The sequence below is a fragment of the Otolemur garnettii genome, unplaced genomic scaffold, assembly GCF_000181295.1.
Source record: "Otolemur garnettii isolate 467f Iridium unplaced genomic scaffold, OtoGar3 scaffold00034, whole genome shotgun sequence".
Classification (NCBI taxonomy): Eukaryota; Metazoa; Chordata; class Mammalia; order Primates; family Galagidae; genus Otolemur; species Otolemur garnettii.
The window spans coordinates 10404191-10419108 of NW_003852429.1; the positions used below are offsets into that span (position 1 = coordinate 10404191).

At 37.9% G+C, this 14918-nt stretch overlaps 1 protein-coding gene across 4 annotated transcripts in view; it reads right to left on the bottom strand.

Moving 5' to 3' along the window:
* Positions 1 to 14918, bottom strand: part of NALCN (sodium leak channel, non-selective) — a 329433-nt gene that overhangs the window by 313480 nt on the left and 1035 nt on the right. The gene's annotated exons all lie outside the window — the stretch shown is intronic.

The window sequence follows — 14918 nt, forward strand, 5'->3', positions numbered from 1 at the left end:
GTGCCACGTAGCGCGTACGAGAAGCACAAGGACGTGTTTGCAGTAAGTGTGTGCAGCTACGATTTCTACTGGAAAAGAAAGTAAAGCGTCAAAGCTCAAGACAGAGCAGCTCTGAGTCTGACACCCGTGTCTGAGTGTCTTCCTCCACCACTGTGTGTTCCTTGCCCTACCTGGGTATGTGTCTCTGCCTGACCCTCCTATTCCCAGAAGAAACCAAGCTAATTGGCTTTAACATATGGTAGGTATTTCCAGGCTGTTACTGCCCTGAATATTGACTTTGAATATGAGCTGTGCAGTAGCTGCACTAATTAATTTTATTTTACATAATTGGACTTAGGGACTCTTGACATCCTAGGCAAATATATGCAGAATATTCAAATTATGTTTGTTCTCTGATATACTATAGTGTGGGTGGGAGCATCAGTGGCCTTAATTTCAGATGCCTTCTATGTATTCAAAGGCTAGGTTCAAAATCTTTTAGAAATCCTTCAAGATGACAGAACTCAAGGGAAGAAAAACTAAGAGTCACTTCTCAATATAGTTCAAAGGTGATACCAGGAATGTCATAGACCTCTCCACAATCTCTTCTTCACTGAGCCAGTAGAGATTGATGATGTGACATAGGAATTCCACACACCTTTTATTATCACTATGTCACCTAAAGCAAAATTGATTTTTGGTTATCAATTAGTTTATCAAGAACAGTACAAATCTAGTTTTTCTTTTTTTAATCTCCACCTTAGATACATTTGACCCACCAAAACAATGCAACTCTAAGTGACACTGGCCATCACTCACTTTTACTCTCACTTTACTTATTGCCAGATGCCACCAAATCAAACTATCCATGAAATGATCTAAGCTCCAAAGAAACACGGTTAATTCACACTTACGTGAATTCTCAACCAGTCGTTCCTGAATTACTGAAAGTTTGACTGATTTAATGATATGAAGATCATATAAAGCTTTCAAGTAGTAAAATGAATTTAAATGACAAACATACGAGGAACCCAAAATTCATTCGGGGCAATTGGTTGTAATGATTTTCTCTTACAAACAAAAATGTTTTACACCCTCACTCATGTTGAATCAATATAACTGAGCACAGAAGACCTGTTATTCCCCTGATAAAGACCGGTAGGAATATTTAAGTATCCTAGGTAAGCTTATTATGTTGATAGGAAATTGCTTCTGTGTATGTTAACCTTATCAGTATTATGCTTTTCTAAGCCAGTATTTTTTTTTTCTGTTTACCAAGAGTCCTTCATAAGCCATTGCACCAAGTTTGAAAAACATGGCTTTCAAAAGCTTTTTCACACTGCCATTTAAATAGTTCAATATCAGGAGAGATGCTATATAGTTACTGTGTGTCCACTGATAAATCTTTTACTCAGGAACAGCTGGTAGCTCCCACAGAAAGAAATGTTTATAACAAAACCAAAAACAAACTAAAAGAAACACCATATAGCAACTCAGGGAGAAGATATACTGTGGTTCATGGCTCTTTTAAATCGCTAGTTATCCAGTTTTTGTATTACGTGATAGCACTTTTGCTTCTATTGGCCTCTATTTTCCTTACTTCATTCCAATTCCAATGTTAAGTTTTCTGTAACTGCAAGGGGCTTGCAAGACTATAGAGCAAATCTTCCATTTGCAACTCTCTTGGGTCCGTATTAGTCTTTTGAATCCTCTATCTTCAGAGTGATAGTTCACAGCATGTCCTTTCTGCTGTCCTCTAAACTTAACCTTTTAACCCCTTGAATCAGCAGTTCTCAACCTGTGGGTCACGATCCCTTTGTGACAATGAAAATATATCCTACATATCAGATATTTACATTACGATCCATAACAGTAGCAAAGTTATAGTTGCGAAGTAGCAACAAAAATAATTTTGTGGTTGGGGGTCACCACAACATGAGGAACTGTATTAAAGGGTCGCAGCATTAGGAAGGTTGAGAACCACGGCCTTAAATGATCATCGATTCTTCCAGCTTCCATAACGGTCTGTTGATGTCCAGCTGTTTTAGAGTCACATTCCAGCTGCTTCCCAGACGCAGGGAGACCACACCAACTCCATCCTCACTGGAGACGCGTCCCAGCAGACTGACACTGGGCGGCATCCTGCTACTTTTCTCTTTCTTCTCACATCTCCCATCCCCCAGCCCTGAGCTTTCCAGGCCCCTCGCACACAACAGAGGGCCACACAGGTTCTCTTTACAAACATTTTCAGTAGTGACTTTCCCCCGTTTTCTCATTCCACGTATGTCCAGTGGCCTTTTTCACTTTATTCTCATTACTTTTTTCACTTTATTTCCATTCCCATGAATGAATGAATGAATGAGTGAGTGAATGAGAAACATGATGATAAGTTGATGTTTTCTAGATCATGGGGCCTCAGATTTGGGCTACCTTTAAAAATATTTCTTCCCTTATATAAAACATCAACTTCTCAACCCACCTGTGACCCAGAAAACCTCAACTTATCATCTCGTTTCTTATTCACTCATTCACTCACTTATTCATTCATTCATTCATTTACACAGCAAGCAGGATGTGTCTGCTGTGGTGTCAGACACTGTGATATGTGCAGGGTACACACACAGCAGTAGACACAAAGGCTTTCTTGAAGCTTACGAGTTGTCTGGCTTATCTAAGCTCAAGGTTCAAGGACACCGTGTCCCACTGATTTCCACCGGCACTTCCTTTCCCACTCAGACCACATGCTGGCCTCTAATCGGCCAAACATTCCATGATGCACCATCTTCCAACCGTTTGCAATACTTCAAGTCCATTGTTCTATCGATGTCCTCTTTGATGTCCACTGCCAACCCCACACTAGTCCTTCCCACTGCCGTAACTTAATCATGAAGAATTTCTATGTGTGTGATTTGTTTATTATAATGAAATATGTAATGTTTGGGAATAGAAGTGTAACATGTCACTTTGGCAATGACCAAGAGAACATGCCACTTTGGCAATGACTCACAGCATCTAATTAATTCTATAGAGCTTCCCCCAAAGGCAGAAGTCACTGACTTAATTTTAAACATTAGGTGTCATGACCATTGTCAATACATCAACACCAAGAATTCTCTTCTGATAACTTCTAAGCATAATTCATAGGATCTTGAGGAGTACAGGTGAAATTGTTTATCTACTGTGTCCTGTTAAAGACGTGTATACTTCTTCTCTTATTTTCACAGACACATACTTAATGGTGGGATTTTATCTCTTTACTTAGCATCCCTGCCACAGCCTGAGAAGCGAATCAAGATTTTTAAAGTTCGATAACATCCCTTGGACTCTTCAGCTCAAATTTTTACTTTTGTGTCCTTGGAAGACCAACCATCATTCCTAGCAAAAGTTTTCCCATTCATTCATGTTTGTATAATTACATTGATCAAAAAAACTACCACCTTCATTTTCTGAAGGGGAGTGTCTTCTGTCTGAGACATTGTATGAGGCAATGCTGACTGAGCAATTAGAAAAACATCCTTGGTCTCCTCCCTCTGGAATCCTTGAGTGTTCCATGTCCTCGGCATGGCAGGCAACATGGTAGAGGTGGCGTAGCTGATTAACTGAAGGGGAGACCCTAGCATGACATACTTGCTCTTCACCCTCCATCTAGTGGTTGTGTTATCCCTTCACTAGTTCATTTCTAGCTCTGTGCTACCCCCCTGGGCAAGGGATCCTGAAGGACAGATACTCAACATGCCTCTGTGCTAACAGGCATAATGAGATTCATGCTAAAACCCAGAGCAGCTGATTATCTGGTCCTTTCTTAGACCTCAAATACCTAAATCTTAAGTTAAATTAGAATAAACCAGCTGTATTTTATTCTTATCAGCAAAGCAGTATGGGTTTACTGTAGAAAAATAAGGAAAATTATATAAACAAACGGAGAAAAGCCATCAGGAATTCCACTTCTAGAGACCCAATCATTTTTGCAACATTTTGTTGAGCACATGGATATTTTTGTTGGTCGGTGGACAGAATCCTAATTCTCATTTCCAGTATTTCTATTTCTCTCTGTTTTTATTTGAAATGGCCACAGAACTCAAAACAACAAACCATTAAAATCTACATTTGAACAAGAGTTTCCCACCTTTTCTCCATTCATATGTTGAAATCTTTAATTGTACTGTGGTGCACAAAATAAAAACTTAAAGACAGAAGGGGATGCTTAATCCTGATGCTGGAATCGCGAAGTGTCAATGTTTCCCTAAAGTCAGATGTCACTTCGTTTGCCAAATTTCTTCTCAGACAGAAGACACTCCCCTTCAGAAAATGAATATGCCTAGTATCATAAGTTTTATGCCATGATTTAAATTAGGAAAAAATACCCTATTATTTTCTGTTATCTAACATCCATCTGCCCTGCTTCACATTCAACTATCAGTTGCGCAGTGCACCTTCCGGCAACAACCAGGGTACATTTGAGCCTCAGAGCTTCTAATACCTGCATTTCCCTCCTCCTGGTTGATTGTCCTGTCACTGGCTGCATCTTAAATGGCTGAGATTCCCCACTCTCTCCAAGCCCAGATCATCTGTGTTCTTTGCAGGGCACCAGTCACTGTGGCCCATGCACTCTCACTCTGTCTCTCCATCCACGAGGTCACAGCCCACAAATGACAAGTGGTGCCTTCCAAACCAAAGCACAGCAACCCCAGTGTCTCCCACTTAGTGGCTGCTTGGGTACTGCCTTTCGATTTTCATAATTAAAACCACTGAAGGGAAAGTATTGAAAAGAAAATTTGGCATAAGACTGAATGTTAATCCCTTGTCAGGATGCTTTTTATCTAAAGGAAAATACTGGTAACCTTTACTAGCACACACATATATCCACACATCCATGCACAGAAACACACGCACTCAGAAATGTGATAAAATGCTTTGGGAGACATGGATGTTTCCATGATAAAATAGTGAGCTCATTGGTTGATTTCTGCCCAAATTATGTTTACTGTTACTATGCTCCAGGCCCTATTTCAAGAATATTAGGCCAGGCATGGTGGCTCATACCTGTAATCTTAGCACTCTGGGAGGCCAAGGTGGGTGGATCACTTGAGCTCAGGAGTTTAAGACCAGCCTAAGTAAGAGCAAGACCCTGTCTTCTCTACAATACAGAAAAACTGAGGTAAGAGGATCGCTTAAGGCCATGCTTGAGTTTGCTAAGCTATGATGCCAGGGCATTCTACTCAGGGCAGCAGAGTGATAGTCTGTGTCAAAAAAAAAAATATATATATATATACACACTAACTCATTCAAGTTTTATAAGAACTATTTTATATAAAGATGAGCCAGATATGAACCAAGATGTGCAGAACTATTGGGTCAATAGTTAAGTATCTTATAGAATAGACAGATAATAAAAAGAAAGCTACTTTTTCTGGTATATCTAATCACATAACCTGGTGATTATAAACTCTCTCAGCATCAGTTATTGCTTGTGGAGATAGTACAGACATTTCTCATCTTCTAAAATTGAATCCATTTTTATTATATGATCCCATTTATAGTTTTTCCGCTACACATTTATAAAAATGTCTATTTTTTCTGGCAAGAAATCATTAAATTTCTCATCAAATCTATCTGAGTGACCCTACCAAGTTCAAGTCAGTATCCATTCATCAATCCTTTTTCCCAGAGAATACATCCTAGAAATAGTCTCTCATGCTTTCACTATCTTTTTCCTAAATATTGAAAAAAAAATGAGAAAAAGGTACTGACTCCCATTGGATAATATCACATCAGTAGTCAAGTAACAGATTTCTTAATTTCCTAGAGTTAGTGTTAGTCTCGTGAATTCTTGACTGCATATGCTAAGCATGTACAAACTAGAGAATAGATCTTCCCTAGAATACATGGCGAAAAGAACGTATGTTTCTCTGCAGAGACTGGACTAGGGCCACGAAAAAGTATTTATCGAGAGAAGTCCTTCAAAATCCAAAGCCCAGAACACAGATGTTATAGTTTTGTTTTGTAATGTTCTCTTTTTTTTCCAGCAACAAATATCCTATCAAGAAGTTATCAAGAAGTGACTATTTAGTCAATAAAAGAACTGTCTAATCTAAACATTTCCCGTAAGGAGAATAGGATGTTGCACTATCTTGAGAGTTGGTAGGCTCCTTTCTGGATACTCTCAAAGAGAAGGATCACAGATTTCGGAGTTTGCAGAAAGATTTTGGCACTGTCTGGAACTCTACAATAGATTATGTCCAAAGGGACTTCCAGTGAGAAAAGTAATTAATAGTCTTGAAGCTGCTCAGATTTTTATGCATTGGATCATTTCATAGGGTAGGCTGATGGTCCACAACTTACATAGTTATAGAATGGAAGCAAGTTTGGGCATTATGTATTTTTTCTTTTTTATTTTTACTTAAAAGATGAGAACAATTATTGAAAGCTTCCTCTGTGTCAGGCACTATTCTAAGCACGTAACACCTCGCTGAAGTAATTTTTAGTATTATCCTCACTGTATAGATTAAAAATCTGAAGAAAACATGCACAGAACCACATGAGTTGCAAGCAAATTTAGAATCCAAATAGTCTATTTTGTTGGGAGGACCAAGGTAGAGGGAGGGAGGGAGAGATCTGGCAAAGAATTTTATTTTTACTTTTTAACCTTAAGAACTTTTATACATTTCGAACATTTCACAACAATGATGCAGTTTATAATTTCTTTAAAACAAGTAAATTTTTTAAAAAATTTAAGTATAAATAATTTACGGTTACCCTTTGCTGAGTATTTGTTATGTGTGAGGTTAACAGCTTTCCCCCGATTATTTTATCTATTTCTCTCTATGCCCCCCAGTGAGGCAGGTGAACCTGTTACTAGTATTTTATGGATGAAACTGAGGTTTGGAGAAGGCCAGTGCCCCGGTAGAGATCACACCACCAGGCTCTATATGCATCCCCTATAGGGAGTCAGGTCTTTTTCATTTACATCCCTGTGACATGCTGTTGTCTGAGTCTTCTTTCCATTTGAATTTTTCAAGGATTTGGGAATAGAACATTCTTCTTCTTCTTTTCTAGAGAACAGAGATAGGGTCTCTGAGTTCCTGCCTTTCCAATGTCTATGTAGCAAAACCATATTAGAGCGTGCCTGCCACTAGACCTTCTGAGCCCTCCCAAGCAAGCCTCTCATCAGTCCCCTGGGTATCCTTTGCTTGTGAACTTCAAAGGGCTAGACGCACTTTCCCTCTAATCCGGCCTCTGTTTGGAGGAAAGGCAGACAGCTGGACTGTTTTCTCTCTTAAATGCAGCCTGGAGCCCTGTATCTCCCCCAGCAACAAAGTAGAGAAATCGTGTTAGCCCTAGAACAAAGACATCATTTGAAATTTGATCTCTGAGCATCACAGCAGCAATCTGTGTCTCCACAGCAGAAAAACCTTCTCCCTCCCCAGGCCCTGCAGTTAGAGGACTACTACGGTTGATTTTCAATCTAATTTTGGACAAAAGCACGTATTAATAAATGCTCTGATTTGGCTGGCATCCTCTCTTTTCCTCTTTTCACTATCCCCTCACCCCATCCCCTCCTTCAAACCCCACTTTTCTTTTCGGGTGCTTACTCATTTATGTCTCGGAACTCACGGAATTATAATGTAGCTATGCAAAACAGAATGCTGCCTGCACGGGTCAGTCCCAGCAAGACTGCAAAGGCTGCCCAAGGTGGCTGACTTCAGGGAAAGCCAAATATGCCAAAGGACCATCTCCCAAAGCAGGCTCTGATTTTTTCTTTTCCTTCTGTCAACAGAAATGATTAGAAACAGAAAATGGTTTCTCACTTTTTATACTGAGTCTATTTCCTAAATCTTGAAGAAAAGCAGCATGTTATCATTTTTTCCTCTAGGTCTTTCAATAAATACTCCAAAATAGTGTCGTTACTTCACTAAGAATTCTGTTTTCTTTCTTTCTTTTTTTTTTTTTGAGAAAATTAAATTCCTTTGGCCTTTAAAAGCTTTGGGGTTTAGCAAACAGATTCAGGGTATAATGCCCCCACATCTTTTTGTCACCCTACATGCCCAAGCTATAACTGGCCAACAGTAGGGGAGAGAATGAGGTTGCATTTTTGTCACTAAATCACTATAGTTTTAGTTTTTATCTTATTGTGGTTAAGAGATTTAACATGCGATCTATCCTTTTAACAGGTTTTTAAATGCATAATACGATGGCAGCTACAAGCCCAGTGCTGTTAGTCAATCTCTAGAGCTTGTTGTCTTGTGCTACTGAACCTGTCCACCCAGTGATTAGCAGCTCCCCACTTTCTCCTCCTCGTACTCACTCGCAACCACTATTCTACTCTCTGCTTTTACGAAGCTGACTGTTTTTAGATATTGTATCGATTACAAATTGAGGTGATCAGGTTGCACACGTAGGATGAGCAGCCCTTCTCAGCCTCTACTCAGAGAATTCAACCCATGTAACAAGTCCTTGTCATTCTCTCCAACTTTACAAAGGACACACATTTAGATTTTTGAGTTATTCTGGGTACAACATAGGTGTAGGAAAATTTTAAGAAATGAATGTCAAGGTTAAAAATCCTCACAGGTTGACTGTGTGGTTTTGTAAGAGTACAAAGTTTCCTACTCATAGGGTAGTTCTGAAAAATCTCTTCCATTCTCGGTAAGATGACAGAGTCTTCAAAGGTTTTCATCATTCAGTAGTACAGTGATAGATACTCAACTCTGATGAGTTGTTACTATCATTTAAATATTATAAAAATACAGAAAGAGATAGTTATTTTCATTGCCATCACTTAATTTCATAATGGGAATCTTTAAAGGTTGGATCAATCAAGTGGATGGCTTGAAACAGTGGTTTCCTGAACTTGCTACTATATTTAAATATGGAAAATCAAAAGCAGAGACTTTATGTGCAGCTATTTCATTTTGTGATATGAATCCATAATGTTTGGACAAAGAAGGGGAATGGTAACTCCTAAAAATTGGTTAACATCTGAATTACTCAGGAAGGTTCTCAAACATTCTCAATGCTACACATTGAATGTTTCTGAATCCCTCCAAATTCACATGCTGAAGCCCTAATCTCCGATGTATTTGGAGGTAGGGCCTTTGGGAGGTCATGAGGGTGGAGCCCTCATTAATGAGATTAGTGCCTTTTTAAAAGGAGATAGGAGAACAAGAGTAAAAATGAAAATGAAAGCAAGAAAGAGCAAGAAAGCAAGACTTTCTTAGTCATGTAAGGAGAGAGCTAGAAGGTAGCTGTCTGCAGACCAGACCAGGAGGAGAGCCCTCACCAGCACTTTGATCCTAAACTTGATCCCATAGTCTTTAGACTGTAACTACCAAGTGTCTGTAGTTTAAGCTTCCCAGTCTGTGGTACTTATTATAACAGCCTGAGCTAAGACACTCAAGCCCAATCCTCCTTCACCTCAGACATAATAAATCAGAATATTTAAGGGTGGAATAAAGGAAATAATTTTTCGAAAACACTCTCCAGGTGATTCCCAGATACCTATTCCATCACTGATCCCAAATTAATGAGGGGCCCTCTAATCCAGATGCTCAGAGGAGTCCTCAATACTTAGTTCACATTGTGTAGTCAGGACTCATGGTATGAGAAATGACAAGATTATAAACAATACATGCAAAATATAAATCTGGGACAAAATTTTTGTTTATAACTGTATGTATATAGAGTACATTCCATTACTAAGTTTTCCTCAGAGACCTTCAGTGTTTACTCAAAAAATAACTAACTGGAATACATGTCATATACAAGAATGTATTTTTGTTTTATGAAAAGATGACTCTGAAATTAGTTTTTTGTAGGGATTTCTGTGATAATTTTCTTGTCTATTATATACCTTTAAATAGCTTTTCAATGCCTTCAAAGGAAGGAAGCAAAATGAAATTGCCTACTTCAACTCAGTAGATTCTTAATTGAATTCATTTTTTACTTAATAAGAGGTAGTAAATTGTTTCTGAGGCTCTCCAGAGTTATAAAACACTAACATATATTGAGCTGAGAGAACTAGAAAAGGTCTTCCCAAATCCAGCAAGCTCTATTTCTGGAAATTTAAATCCCTTATTTATAACGTATCTTTTAATCTCTGTGCTTTATCTCCTGGGAGAAATATAGAAATTAAGCAAGTGTCCATGTTTCCATGCTTGGAAGATTCTCATTCATCCCAGTATTACATTATCTGGGTGTTTTGTTTTTTAACTAAAGGCAAAGTTTGTTAACAAATATTACTGATTTTCATCATGTCCACTATAAATTCCTATCTTGTCTGATAGAGGATTCCATGATTTGGAATTAGCATTTTCAAAAATGCTAAGCAATTGTTTTTTTAAGAACTCCTTTCTCTACCCCAGAAATGATATATGAAACTGACCTCATATGAATTTCCTAATAATAATAAAAAGGGAACAGTTTGGAAAAAATAATGAAGCAAGGGATCTAACATTTAGATACTATTAACTGAAAGATAAAAAAGTAATTACTTATTTTATCTAGACATAATAAAACATAAGCAAAAATGCCCTAAATCGCCCACGCTTGAAGATCTGGGCTTACTTTTAACCTATGACTCCCTTCCTTATCTTCATTCAAGCCTCAAGATATGTTATGTTTGTTTCTATAGATCAATCTCACCCATTCACCTCTTCACTGCCATCACCACAGTCTGATTCCAGTTCCTCATTCTTAGAATTTCACACCCAACCTTTCAAATGCCTTCCTTCACTCACCTCCTAGTTATCCTTCTTATGTCTTGGCTTTCAAATACATCCTGTCGATCCCTACAGATTAATATTCCTTATTAGAATGGGGTAGCTATTAGTTTTCTTTCCAAGATTGAGAGATTTTCTGTTTTACAGTGAATTCATTCATGTTTTCATTTTAAAAACTTTATCTGCTTTCTTTTCCTTTCTAGTTCCATCTTACTGTTTCCTGTGCTTCATACACTGAAATGCTGACTCCTAACACGATTTGGGTCACAGCACACTTTGTGAAGCTACTGCCTACGGGCCATGCCTCCCTTGCCCCTCAAAGAAATACACACCACACTTTTGGCTCTACATAACACATGACAATGCTATAATCGTCAATTTATACAACATGGAAGCTTGTCATTATAACTTCATTAAAAGTAGCAGCTTTTATTACTCTAAGGTCCTTTTTTTTTTTCAAATTTAATTACTATTTGGAACAATTTTCTAGCATCACACACTTGTAACTCACGTATTTCGTACAGGTAGCACTAGCCTGGTATGTATTTCATCATCTGTTTATTTTTCATTTTTAACCCATATTCAAATCGTAAGAGAATTGTCTTCTAACATTTTCCGAGACTACACATTTTGGGGATATTATTTTACTATGTGTTGATAATTTTGGAGAGGCTGTACACAAAGTCATTCTAAATTTTCTATTTAAGAAATTCTTATAGGTAATTTTTTTATAGGTAATTATAGGTGATTTCTTAAAACTTGATCAGAATGCTGATAGAGTACTTTTCTTTTTATTGTTTGTAAATCCAAAGTGTTCACCAGGTTCCATCCAGATGTTAGCTATGTTTTATTAATTTTTGCTGGTATATGATAACCTGTTCTAATCTGCATATTTAGATTTGCTTAATCTAAAAGAAAAAACCATCTTATCTCACTTTAATACATGGCTGTGCTCCAGGGCTCTGATCTCTCTGTCAGGAGGAATGGTTACGTGTGTGTCTCTGCTGGCTGACTTCCATACATACCACACCCTCCCCAAACAGAGTCCCTTTTCATCTCTTCCTTTGCATAATTGGAGACTCACTCTTGATCTCTGCATAAAGGATTCCTTTGGCTGCAGAGTTCTGGTCTTTCCTACTTCTCATTCTCTTCAGTCCCCTCCTTGGAGCCTCACCCCTGCTCCCATCCCAACTCTGGGGTCGGTCTCTGTCTTCAGACCATGTTCCATTGGTGTGGTTACACTTGCCCTGGTAGCTCATGGAGAAATTGCTCCTAGAGGCAGGCCCTTCTGTCTTACCAACAGCCTGCTCTCAACATTAGCCCTCAGACCTTCACGCTGAGGGCTCTTCCAGCATTTCTTTCCCTTATTTCACGTACAGATCTCTTAGAAAGGGAATTGCAAACTGAAACTTAGCTTTGATTATCAGTCGATTTCCCGACTTGATTCCCAAGGCTATCAGAAAAGACTTGGATGCTATAGTCTAAGAACAAAAGAAAGGTCCTCTTCTTTTTTTACTAGTGGTGTGTACAGACTTTTCACTACATAAATTCCATGGATCACGTAGTTGATATCTGAGTGAGGAAGCAAGAGGCAAAATTAGACTCCTGAACTAACAGCCAATTTTCTAAAAGAACTTGCATTAACAATTTTTTTTTTCCACTTTCAACTTTTATAGCATTCCTGAGGTGGTTTTTACTGTAAGAGGTGGATTTTATCATGTGTTTTTCAGATGGGCTTGTTAAAGGTCAAGTCTCTATGAAGCATACAGGACAAAATCCCGTATTATTATTTTTATCTTCATTACTGTAAAAGAGAGAGGGTAATTCACAAATATTTTTTAAAGGCAGATTTACCTCAAAAGCATATATATTTTCTTACTTTTTCATTTGGGTTTTGGGGGTCTCACTCTGTTGTTGAGGCTGGAGTGTAGTGACATAATTATAGTTTACTATAACCTCAGACTCCTGGGCTCAAAGCAATCCTCCACTTTGGGAGGCTAAGGTAGGAAGATCAGTTTAAGGCCCGAAGTTTGAGACTAGGTTGCAACATAGCAAGACCCCCATCTCTACCAAATACTTAAAAATTAGCCAGGCACAGTGGTGCATGCCTGTAGGCCTGGCTACTCAGAGGCTGAGGTGGAATGATTGCTTGAGCCCAATTAGCCAGGCCTACAGGCATGCACCACTGTGCCTGGCTAATTTTTAAGTATTTGGTAGAGATGGGGTCTTGCTACGTTGCACAGGCTAGTCTCAACTTCTGGCCTTAAAGCAATCTTACCACCTTGGCCTCCCAAAGTGCTGGAATTACAGATATGAGCTCAAAAGCATATTAAGCAACTTATTCAAAACTATAATCTGAATTCTTTAGGAAACAATGCAGATAGGTAAATATCATTGTGATATTTGGAGATATATATATTGATACACACATAACAGATAATTCATATCTATCCATAATCATTTTAATTCTTTTTTTTCTGGGATATAATTATTTAGACTTTATCACAAGAAAACATAAATTAAAAATAAATCTCTGTACTATAATTATCTCTCAAGACACTGTTTATAATGATGAAATACCAAAAAAGCAAATGTCCATTGATAAAGGGATGGTTAGAGACATGAGGCTACATTCACTAGGTACGGTGTTACATAGTCAACTATAAGTTTTTGTTTTTTTGTTTTTTTTTTCTTTTTTTTATTGAACGGTAACTATGTACATTAATGCACTAACTATAAGTTTTTAAGTAAGAAAACTACATGGCAATATTTAAAAACGCTTATGATAGATATTAAATGGAAAAACCAGTATAAAATTGTTCAACACCATGATAACAACACCATGACTACAACTACAGTTACGATTTTAAAAAGACTACAGAAAACAGAGATCAGAGATCGCAATCATCTGTGCTAAGTCATTAGAACTCTATCATTTCTATCATCTTTCATTATTTTAGAATGTAAATAGAAATTTTAAAAAAATTAGCTGTTTGCATAGGAAGAGTTTTCAAGGTATAAAAATTTCTTTCACAGGTAGGTCTTGAGACAAGTTAGAATCATGTAATGTGGCTCAGACTCTAAAATGTTGGTCCCAGGGTGGCAGAGTGGGCAACAGTTAATCTCTTAAAACACAAGACCGTTGTTTCCAAGTCAAAATTAGAAAACAGGGCAGCTCACTATATATCTCTATGCTTATGTATTTATCTTTCATGGAAGATTTTTAGGGTCTGAGACCACCTCTGTTCCTCCCTGAACATCCAGCATCTGCCTTATATCACAATATAATGGTGTGGATATGAATTTTTCTTCACAAACTTGAAATCCACACGTGACTCTTTTCCCTGGGGTTAATTGATGGAACCATGGACATTCTGAAATTATCTGAGCATCAGTGATAAATAAGGATAAATAAATGTGTACATATGCGCGTAGCTGCACACACACATACACACAGTGTATGCAGGAAAGGGTAGAAGCACCAGGAACAAATGTCAGACTTAACCAGGAAGAAAATGATGCTCAAATTTGTGGTTTGCTAAACTGCAAGCAAATGATGATGCTTTGAGCAGATTTTTTTCTTTTAAATGTATATTTTTCTTCTTTTGAATATCTTGCAAGTCTTATCCAAAGTTATAAGTATACTACCACCATTTTAGAAGACATGATTTCTCCTCGATTTTGATGGAAATTTTAGTATAGTCCTTAGGTGACCATGCTGCTATTCTGCAAAAATATTATGTCTTCTATGGACAAATAAGAGGATCTAATGCGCAATTTTACTTTTTTAGTTTTTCTCCAAAGTCAGAATTTTCCTTCTTCACTCTCTCTGCTTTTGTTAAGGGCTGGGCCAAAATACACTGCAGAATATTTAAAAATCCAATCTGGAAAGGTTCACAGAATGAAAGCCAACCCGTCAAGAAATAAATACGTGCTGTTCCTGAAGAGGTTTGACGTGTATTTAGAACTGCTGAAACGTAATCTTTGACTATGAAAAGCTACTCGTGCTCTCTGCTTCGGGGGTGACTGCCACAGTCTCCTCAGTTGCAGCTATGAAAATGTGAATCATGAACTGAAAAAATAAATAGCCACCTGTTAATTTTCAATCCCTTATTAGAGGTGTTTTCCACCACCAGGAACACAAAAGCCACTGGTACTCAACTTCCATTTCATCACTAGGGCAAAATCAGGCCTAGCTAATGACCACACAAACACCAGACT